Below are 10,969 nucleotides of genomic sequence, written 5' to 3'. Positions count from 1 at the left end.
TCAATGAGAGTGTCGACATTGGTCAACATAAGCTTAAATTGTTAATTTGCCATGTGAGGCTTATTTGATTGAATAGAAGTTTCGTAATGTTTAGGTTGTTAAGAATATTGTGGCTGTTGTTCACATGGTAGAATGTTTGCGCTTCCTCCCGCCTGCCTTCCACCTTTGCTGACATTTATTTCCATTGTTAGAGCGGTCAGTCAAGTATCTTGTCAGTATACAGATCATATTTGCCGTAACTAAATGGCACCACTCAGCTCTCTGAACAAAGACAACCACATTCAAGGTTTCTTGAGAGAGAGAGACTATTTTCTTATTACCCAAAGGGCCATGGAATGTGCCTCATAATTTGGTTTGTTGAAAAGGTTCTCCGATATGAGTGGAGAGGTGGACATGAGACAGAGGAAAGAGGGAAAATAAACCAAACAACAGGTTACTGTTCTGAAGATGGAGGACCCATAATTGGCACTGGCACACTCTCGCTGTGGCTGTTGTGCATAGGGCTAGAGTAAAATAATTCCTGTAAAGGGCCTTCTCGTAATTTTTCAGAAGTCAAACTACACACAACCAAAGACATTGTGAGAAAGGTCCAAGACAAGTGCTTGGATAGCAGATCAGGGCCCGGTTTCCCAAAAACATCTTAAGGCTAAATTAATCGTTAGAACCTTCGTAAGAGCATCGTTAAATCTCCGAGCTGTTTCCCAAAACCATCATTACTAAAGTTGCACTTGAAAATGCTTGTCTCCCCAACTGCCTCAGAACACTCGTAGAACAGCTAAGTGCGTCGTTACATGCGTTTTTTCCCTACCACTTGATACACAGAAGATCTCGGGTAAATATGGTATCAAGATGTTTATCTGTCTCTCTGAGACCGCTTATAACTTCACAACGAAGTCGATTACAAATACAAAGTTGCCATGTCTTTGAAATTGAAGAGTTTCATTCCAAAACGCTATATATCCTTTTTCAGAAATGTTGGTAAATTAGCTTTTATTGTTTAAAGAAATTATGAAAGAAGTGTTTTTTTCGCCATCTAATGAATGTGGTTGTTCATGACAAATCTATTACTTTATGGTTTCATTTCAGAGATACAAATAATCATGTTTTTGCTCAATTCTATATATCTGCCTCACTCTCAGATAAATAAATAGTACTGCTAGGTTTTACAGCGTCAAATTTAACAACTAAATTTTTTATAAATAACTGTACAAATTATACAACGTGACAAATACATATACACTACAGTTCAAAGGTTTGGGGTCAATTAGAAATGTCCTTGTTTTTGAAAGAAAAGCTTTAAAATAACATAAAATTGATCAGAAATACAGGTTAGAAATTGTTAATGTTGTAAATGACTATTGTAGCTGGAAACGGCTGATGTTTAATGGAATATCTACATAGGCGTACACTCCTGTGTTCCAATGGCATGTTGTGTTAGCTAATCCAAATGTATCATTTTAAAAGGCTAATTGATCATTAGAAAACCCTTTGACAATTATGTTATGAAATGTTGTGTTATGAAAACTGTTGTGCTGATTAAAGAAGGAATACAACTGGCCTTCTTTTAGACTAGGTGAGTATCTGGAGCATCAGCATTTGTGGGTTCTATTACAGGCTCAAAATGGCCAGAAACAAAGAACTTTCTTCTGAAACTCATCAGTCTACTCCTGTTCTGAGAAACGACAGCTATTCCATGCAAGAAATTGCCAAGAAACTGAAGATCTGGTACAACGCTGTGTACTACTCCCTTCACAGAACAGCGCAAACTGGCCCTAACCAGAATAGAAAGAGGAGTGGGAGGCCCCGGTGCACAACTGAGCAAGAGGACAAGTACATTAGAGTGTCTAGTTTGAGAAACAGACGCCTCACTAGTCCTCAACTGGCAGCTTCATTAAATAGTACCCGCAAAACACCAGTCTCAACGTAAACAGTGAAGAGGCGACTCCGGAATGCTGGCCTTCTAGGCAGAGTTGCAGAGAAAAAAACATATCTCAGACTGGCCAATAAAAATAGATTAAAATGGGCAAAAGAGCACAGACACTGGGCAGAGGAATTCTGCCTAGAAGGCCAGCATAGTCGCCTCTTCACTCATGTTCTATTTTGCAAATTTTAGGCTACTATCTGGAATTTTTCTCTCATATATATGATGTGTAACAACGTGTGCAAAGTTATTAAACATTTGCAGCCATATGTGAAATGTTTCTAGAAGCTGATCTGTCGTCAGTAATGTGGAATAATTCTAATGCTAAGGTAAGATTTGAATGGCGAAAGCTGATCAGAGAGCAGTGCTGCCTTTCAGTCTTACAGATGTCGGATCTTAATAATACCCATTTCGTCACAGGAGGAAAATAATCCTGCAGCAGGAGGATTTGAATAAATATTTAAATATTATAATCGCTGCCAGGGGACAGCTGGAAGCGGTGTTTGGAGGCTATACAATTCAATACCGTACCTAGAGGGCTATGGTTTGGGGAAGACCGCAAACCAACCATACTAATATCAAATCAAATTGTATTTGTCACATACACATGGTTAGCAGATTTAATGTAAGTGTAGCGAAATGCTTGTGCTTCTAGTTCCGACAATGCAGTAATAACCAACGAGTATTCTAACCTAACAATTTCACAACAACTACCTAATACACGCAAGTGTAAAGGGATGAAGAATATGTACATAAAAATATATGAATGAGTGATGGTACAGAACGGCACAGGCAAGATGCAGTAGATGGTATAGAGTACAGTATATACATATAAGATGAGTAATGTAGGGTATGTAAACATTATATTAAGTGGCATTGTTTAAAGTGGCTAGTGATACATTTTTTACATACATTTTTCCATTATTAAAGTGGCTGGAGTTGAGTCAGTATGTTGGCAGCAGCCACTCAATGTTAGTGATGGCTGTTTAACAGTCTGATGGCCTTGAGATAGAAGCTGTTTTTCAGTCTCTCAGTCCCTGCTTTGATGCACCTGTACTGACCTCGCCTTCTGGATGATAGCGGGGTAAACAGGCAGTTGCTTGGGTGGTTGTTGTCCTTGATGATCTTTATGGCCTTCCTGTGACATCGGGTGGTGTAGGTGTCCTGGAGGGCAGGTAGTTTGCCCCCGGTGATGCGTTGTGCAGACCTCACTACCCTCTGGAGAGCCTTCCGGTTGTGGGCGGAGAAGTTGCCATACCAGGCGGGGATACAGCCCGACAGGATGCTCTCGATTGTGCATCTGTAAAAGTTTGAGTGCTTTTGGTGACAAGCCGAATTTCTTCAGCCTCCTAAGGTTGAAGAGGCGCTGCTGCGTATAAGTATTACCAAGTATTCTCACAGCTTCCTGCAGCATTGCTGTAGCGCAGTGGTCTGAGTAGCGAGCTTACACTCTGAGCATCATAAGTTCACGCCCAGTACTCTGCAATATTTTGAAACTTTGTACGAACGGAAACTAATGTTGGAGTAGTATACTGTTATTATTTAACCAATCCAAAGACTGCTGCCTACCTGCCTACCTTTAGTATGTAGCACTTTTCCAGTAGGTTACTGCCATTTGGAACGGGATTCGAAGGCAGCATCATGTCAAAATGCATTCACATTCGACCAAGCGCAAGAAGTTTGTAGCGACATTGTAGCCACTGTAGCAGCATGAGCAACTAGTGCTTGCAATTCAGTGAACAACTACCCCAAAATGGAAATATCTGACATCAATAACAAGTAACAGAATCAATCTCCTCAGTACCGACCATAAAAAAATTGGCTCACATCAATAGCATCATCCCGGATACCCTAGACCAGGTATTCCCAAACTGGGCAATGCCGTCGGGGGTACGCCAAATACAAATGTGATTCACATTTATTTAAAAAAAAATCAATTTCGTCACATTTTCAAACAGTCCATTTATATTTTCCAATGGGACTATACATTTGGGTGAGTTTTTTTTCTCACCTGAGTAGCCAAAAATACAATTAAACCATCTAGTGTTCAGCGAAATAACAACACAATGTCAAATACAGGTAGCCTAGTCAAATAATTAACATCCAATCACATTAACTGTTACGGACCGTTAGTGCAATTCCCACGAGAGAGTATGTAGCTAAACGTAGCTGCTGCTCATGTTGGTATCTGTACTGATGTCTCAAAAGCCATGACAGGGAGACAGTGGAGTGGTAACGCACGTACGCCACTTGGGTACACTGCAGCATCTGCCGAGAAGCTCTTGCTGCCAAGGGAATGCCTGACAGCTTGAAAGACGTTTTGGACACTACAGTGAAAATGGTTAACTTTATTAAAGCAAGGCCCCTGAACTCTCGTGTATTTTCTGCACTATGCAATGATATGGGCAGCAACCATGTAACGGTTTTACAACATACAGAAAGAAGTGTGCTGGTTATCAAGGGGAAAATTGACACTTTTTGAAAATTGAGAGATGAGCTTAAAGTTCTCTTAACTGACCATCATTTTCACTTGTCTGACCGCTTGCATGATGCTGAGTTTCTCACGTGACTGGCCTATCTGGGTGAGGATTTTTCTCACCTTAATGATCTGAATATAGGATTACAGGGACACTCCACAACTATATTCAATGTGCGGGACAAAATTGATGCTATGATTAAGAAAGTGGAGCTCTTCTCTGTCTACATTAACATTGACAACACACAGGTCTTTCCATCATTGTATGATTTTTGTGTGCAAATTAACTCAAGCTTACGGACAATGTCAAATGTGATATAGCAAAGCACCTGAGTGAGTTGGGTGTGCAATTACGCAGGTACTTTCCCGAAACGGATGACACAAACAACTGGATTCATTATCCCTCTCATGCCCTGCCTCCAGTCCACTTACCGATATCTGAACAAGAGAGCCTCATCAAGATTGCAACAAGCGGTTCTGTGAAAATGTAATTTAATCAGAAGCCACTGCCAGATTTCTGGATTGGGCTGCGCTCAGTGTATCCTGCCCTGGCAAATCGCGCTGTTAAGACACTGATGCCCTTTGCAACCACATACCTATGTGAGAATGGATTATCGGCCCTCAATAGCACAAGAACTAAATACAGGCACAGACTGTGTGTGGAAAATTATTTAAGACTGAGACTCTCTCCAATACAACATTGCAGATTTATGTGCATCCTTTCAAGCACACCCTTCTCATTAACCTGTGGTGAGATATTCACAATTGTCGATGAACAAATAAGGTTTTATATGTAAGATGGTTAAATAAAGAGCCAAATTATTGATTATTATTATTATTATATTATTAGTATTATTATTAGTGCCCTGGTCCTGTAAGAGCTCTGTCACTTCCCACGAGCCTGGTTGTGATAACAACTCATACGTTTAATATATGTATCGTATAGTGTGTGTGTGGCAGGCTTACAATGATGGCAAAAAACAACATTTGAGGGTGCGCTGACCTTGGTGCTAGAGCGGGTACGCAGCTGGAGGTTGAATGTTTGAAGGGGTACGAGAGTATAAAAAGTTTGGGAACCACTGACCTGGACCCACTACAATTTACATACCGCCCCAACAGATCCACAGATGATGCAATCTTAAATTGCACTCCACACTGCCCTTTCCCACCTGGACAAAAGGAATACCTATGTGAGAATGCTGTTCATTGACTCCAGCTCAGCATTCAAAACCATAGTGCACACAAAGCTCATCACTAAGCTAAGGACCCTGGGACTAAACACCTCCCTCTGTAACTGGATCCTGGACTTCCTGATGGGCCGCCCCCAGGTGGAAAGAGTAGGCAACAACACGTCTGCCACAGTGATCCTCAACACTGGGGCCCCTCATGGGTGCGTGCTTAGTCCCCTCCTGTACTCCCTTTTCACCCACAACTATGTGGCCAAACACGACTCCAACACCATCATTAAGTTTGCTGATGACACAACAGTGGTAGGCCTGATTACTGATGACTATGAGACAGCCTATAGGGAGGAGGTGAGAAACCTGGCAGTGTGGTGCCAGGACAACAACCTCTCCCTCAATGTGAGTAAGACAAAGGAGTTGATTGTAGACAACAGGAATAGGCAGGCCGAACAAGCCCCCATTAACATTGACGGGGCTGCAGTTTCAGCAGGTCGAGAGTTTCAAGTTACTTGGTGACAACCTCAACAAGAAACTATCAGTGCCCCCCCCAAAAAAAAAAATTAAATAAATAAATATGAATGTATGTACTTGTAAGTCGCTCTGGATAAGAGCGTCTGCTAAATTACTTAAATGTAAAAAAATATGTAAATGTAAACACACCAAGACAGTTGTGAAGAGTGTACGCAACACCTTTTCCCCCTCAGGAGACTGAAAAGATTTGGCATGGGTCCCCAGATCTTCAAAAAGTTCTACAGCTGCACCATCGAGAGCATCCTGACCGGTTGCATCACCATCTGGTATGGCAACTGCTCGGCATTTGACCGTAAGGCGTTACAGAGGGTAGAGCGTATGGCCCAGTACATCACTGGGGCCAAGCTTCCTGCCATCCAGGACCTATATACTAGGCGTGTCAGAGGAAAGCTCCAAAAATTGTCAAAGACTCCAGTCACCAAAGTTATAGATTGTTCTCTCTGCTACCATATGGCAAGTGGTACCAGAGTGCCAAGTCTAGGACCAAAAAGCCCCTTAACAGCTTTTACCCCCAAGCCATAAGACTTCTGAACAATTAATCAAATGGCCACCCGGACTATTTACATTACAACCTGTCATTTAAATAGATTTTTATTTGGATTTCATGTAATGGACATACACAAAATAGTCAAAATTGGTGAAATGAAAAAAATTACTTGTTTCAAAATATAAAAATATAAAAAAACGGAAAAGTGGTGTGTGCATATGTATTCACCACCTTTGCTATGAAGGCCCTAAATAAGATCTGGTGCAACCAATTACCGTCAGAAGTCACATAATTATTTCAATAAAGTCCACCTGTGTGCAATCTAAGTGTCACATGATCTGTCACATGATCTCAGTATACATACACCTGTTCTGAAAGGCCCCAGAGTCTGCAACACCACTAAGCAAGCGACACCATGAAGACCAAGGAGCTCGACAAACAGGTGAGGGACAAAGTTGTGGAGAAGTACAGATCAGGGTTGGGTTATAAAAAATCTGAAACTTTGAACATCCCACGGAGCACCATTGAATCCATTATTAAAATATTTTACGAATATGGCACCACAACAAAACTGTCAAGAGAGGGCCGTCCACCAGGAGTCATGGACCAGTCAAGGAAGGTATTAATCAGAGAAGCAACAAAGAGACCAAAGATAACCCTTAACCTGTTATGGGTGCAGCCCGACACCGTTACACTTATGACAACATCCAGCTCAAGTGCAGGGCGCGAAATTCAAAAGATATATATTTTTTTAAATATTTTTATTTTATTTTATTAATTTTACCGTTATTTTACCAGGTAAGTTGACTGAGAACACGTTCTCATTTGCAGCAACGACCTGGGGAATAGTTACAGGGGAGAGGAGGGGGATGAATGAGCCAATTGTAAACTGGCTACTGTAATTGTAAAATTTAACTTTCACACATTAACAAGTCCAATACAGCATATGAAAGGTACACATCTTGTGAATCAAGCCAACATGTCCGATTTTTAAAATGTTTTACAGGGAAGACAAAATATGTAAATCTATTAGCTAACCACGTTAGCAAAAGACACCACTTTTCTTACTCCATCAGTTTCTTACTCCATCAGGTGCTATCACAAATTCGACCAAATAAAGATATAAATAGCCACTAACCAAGAAACAAATTCATCAGATGACAGTCTGATAACATATTTATTGTATAGCATATGTTTTGTTCGAAAAATGTGCATATTTCAGGTATAAACCATAGTTTACATTTCAGCTACAATCAGAAATTGCACCGAAAGCAGCCATAATATTTACAGACACCAACGTCAAATACCTAATTACTCATCATAAAACATTTCTGAAAAATACATAGTGTGCAGCAATTGAAAGACAGGCATCTTGTGATTCCAAACAATATTTCCGATTTATTAAATGTTTTACAGCGAAAACAAAATGTAGCGCTATATTTGCGTAGCCACAATAGCCAGATACACTTGGGCGCACACGACCAATTCACATGCACGACAGATATATGAAATAACATCATAAATTGGTTCTTACTTTTGCTGATCTTTCATCAGAATGTTGAACAAGGTGTCCTCTGTCCAGATGAGTCGTTGTTTGGATTCAGAATGGCAAATTTCCCTCTTCACTTAGCATTGGCACTAGCCGAGTGGCACAAATCTCTCCGACGTAAACACAGTCAGAGGACGGAACACGGCAAAACTCCCAAAAAAAATTTAATAATCTGATTAAAGTATATTGAAAAAACATACATTACGATGATATGTTCACATGTATCAAAAAAATTCCGAGCCGGGGATAGTTGTCGTCTATTACGGCAGCAAAACAGAAGGCAATGGCACTTCCTTGTTGTGCGTTTCAGAGTACCGGAAGTGGACGGTCACTTCAAAGAAATAGCTTTTATTCCACCCCAGACCAAGATGAACACAACATTTCTTCTCTGACATCCTCTTGACACCAAGAGGAAGGCGTATGGGGTGTAAGTAGACTCCTAAGTGTCATGACCATATATAGGCATCAAGTTGAACAGAACACATATTTCTGACATTTCACTTCCTGGTCAGGGAAAGTGCTGCCAAATGAATTCTGTTTCACTCAGAGAAATAATTCCAACGGTTTTAGAAACTAGAGAGTGTTTTCTATACAATATTAATAATAATATCCATATTGTACGAGCAAGAATTTTGTAGGAGGCCGTTTGAAATGGGCACGATTTCACTGGCTACTCAACACTTTCCCTTGCAGCCAGAAGAAGTTTTAAGGAGATGCAAAGCGCCACAGCGGAGTTTGGAGTATCTGTCCATAGGACCACTTTAAGCCGTACACTCCACAGAGCTGGGCTTTACGGAAGAGTGGCCAGAAAAAAAGCCATTGCTTAAAGAAAAATAAGCAAACACGTTTGGTGTTCGCCAAAAGGCATGTGGGAGACACCCCAAACATATGGAAGAAGGTACTCTGGTCAGATGAGACTAAAATGTAGCTTTTTGGCCATCAAGAAAAACGCTATGTCTGGCGCAAACCCAACATCTCTCATCACCCCGAGAACACCATCCCCACAATGAAGCATGGTGGTGCAGTATCATGCTGTGGGGATGTTTTTGGTTGGCAGGGACTTGGAAACTGGTCAGAATTGAACGAATGATGGATGGCGCTAAACACAGGGAAAGTCTTGAGGGAAACCTGTTTCAGTCTACCAGAGATTTGAGACTGGGACGTAGGTTCACCTTCCAGCAGGACAATGACCCTAAGCATACTGCTAAAGCAACACTCGAGTGGTTTAAGGGGAAACATTTAAATGTCTTGGAATGGCCTAGTCAAAGACCAGACCTCAATCCAATTGAGAATCTGTGGTATGACTTAAAGATTGCTGTACACCAGCGGAACCCATTCAACTTGAAGGAGCTGGAGCAGTTTTGCCTTGAAGAATGGGCAATGATCCCAGTGGCTAGATGTGCCAAACTAGCCACTGGGGGGGGGGGGGGGGGTTAGAGCGATGGATTAGTAACCGAAAGGTTGCAAGATTGAATTCCCGAGCTGACATGATAAAAATCTATCGTTTTGTCCCTGAACCAGGTAGTTAACCCACTGTTCCTAGGCCGTCATTGAAAATTAGAATTTGTTCTTAACTGACTTGCCTATTAAATAACGGGAAAATAAAAACAAGTAATATCAAATCAAATAGTAATGCATGCTCAAGTTTCTGTTTTTTTGTCTTACTTTCTTCAAAGTGGTAGGCATGTGGTGTAAATTAAATAATACAAACCCCCCAAAAATCAATTTTAATTCCAGGTTCTAAGAAATTCTAGGAAAAATGCCAAGGGGGTGAATTCTTTCGCAAGCCACTGTACATGTACAAATTACCTCGACTAAACTGTACCCCCAGTATATAGCCTCGCTATTGTTATTTTATTGTGTTACATGTTACTTTTTTTACGTTTATTTATTACATATTTTGTTAACCAACAATGCAGTTCAAGAAAGAGTTAATAATTCATAAGTAAGCATTTCACGGTAAGGTTTACACCTATTTTATTCAGTGCAAATAAAGTTTGATCTGAGGTAAGCTTGCATGCATGATATCATACAGGCTACGATTTATTGAGATAGTAAAACAGCTTATTTTACTGACTTTTAAGGATGATTAAAAGCCAGAATAGTGGTGTTGCACTGTAAAGCTTATTGTTCCATTGGAGCTGCAGTTTTTGTCTAACGAGTAGGCTTGGATTGTGATTAATTCATACTATAATTCATAAACTATCATACCCGTGTATACAGTACATTTGGAAAGTATTCAGACCCCTTGACTTTTTCCACATTTTGTTACGTACAGCATTGTTCTGAAATGGATTACATTTAAAAAATCCTCATCAATCTACAGACAATGCCCCATAATGACAAACTGAAGACAGATTTTTTTTAAATGTTTGCTAATGTATAAAAAAATAAAAAATAATACCTTACATAACTAAGTATTCCCTTTGCTATGTGACTCGAATTTGAGCTCAGGTGCATCCTGTTTCCATTGGTCATCCTTGAGAGGTTTCTACAACTTGATTGGAGTCCACCTGTGGTAAATTCAATTGATTGGACATGATTTGGAATATCACAGCAAAAACCAAGCTATGAGGTCGAAGGAATTGTCCTTTTAGCTCTGAGACAGGATTGTGTCGAGGCACAGATCTGAGGAAGGCTACCAAAACATTTCTGCAGCGTTGAAGGGGGACAAGAACACAGTGGCGTCCATCATTCTTAAGTGGAAGAAGCTTGGAACAACCAAGACTCTTCCTAGAGCTGGCTGCCCAGCCAAACTTAGCAACTGGGGGAGAAGTGCCTTGGTCAGGGAGGTGACCAACAACCTCACTCTGGCAGAGCT

The sequence above is a fragment of the Salvelinus fontinalis genome, chromosome 18 (genome assembly GCF_029448725.1).
Source record: "Salvelinus fontinalis isolate EN_2023a chromosome 18, ASM2944872v1, whole genome shotgun sequence".
Lineage (NCBI taxonomy): Eukaryota > Metazoa > Chordata > Actinopteri > Salmoniformes > Salmonidae > Salvelinus > Salvelinus fontinalis.
Note: the sequence above shows the minus strand (reverse complement) of the source record.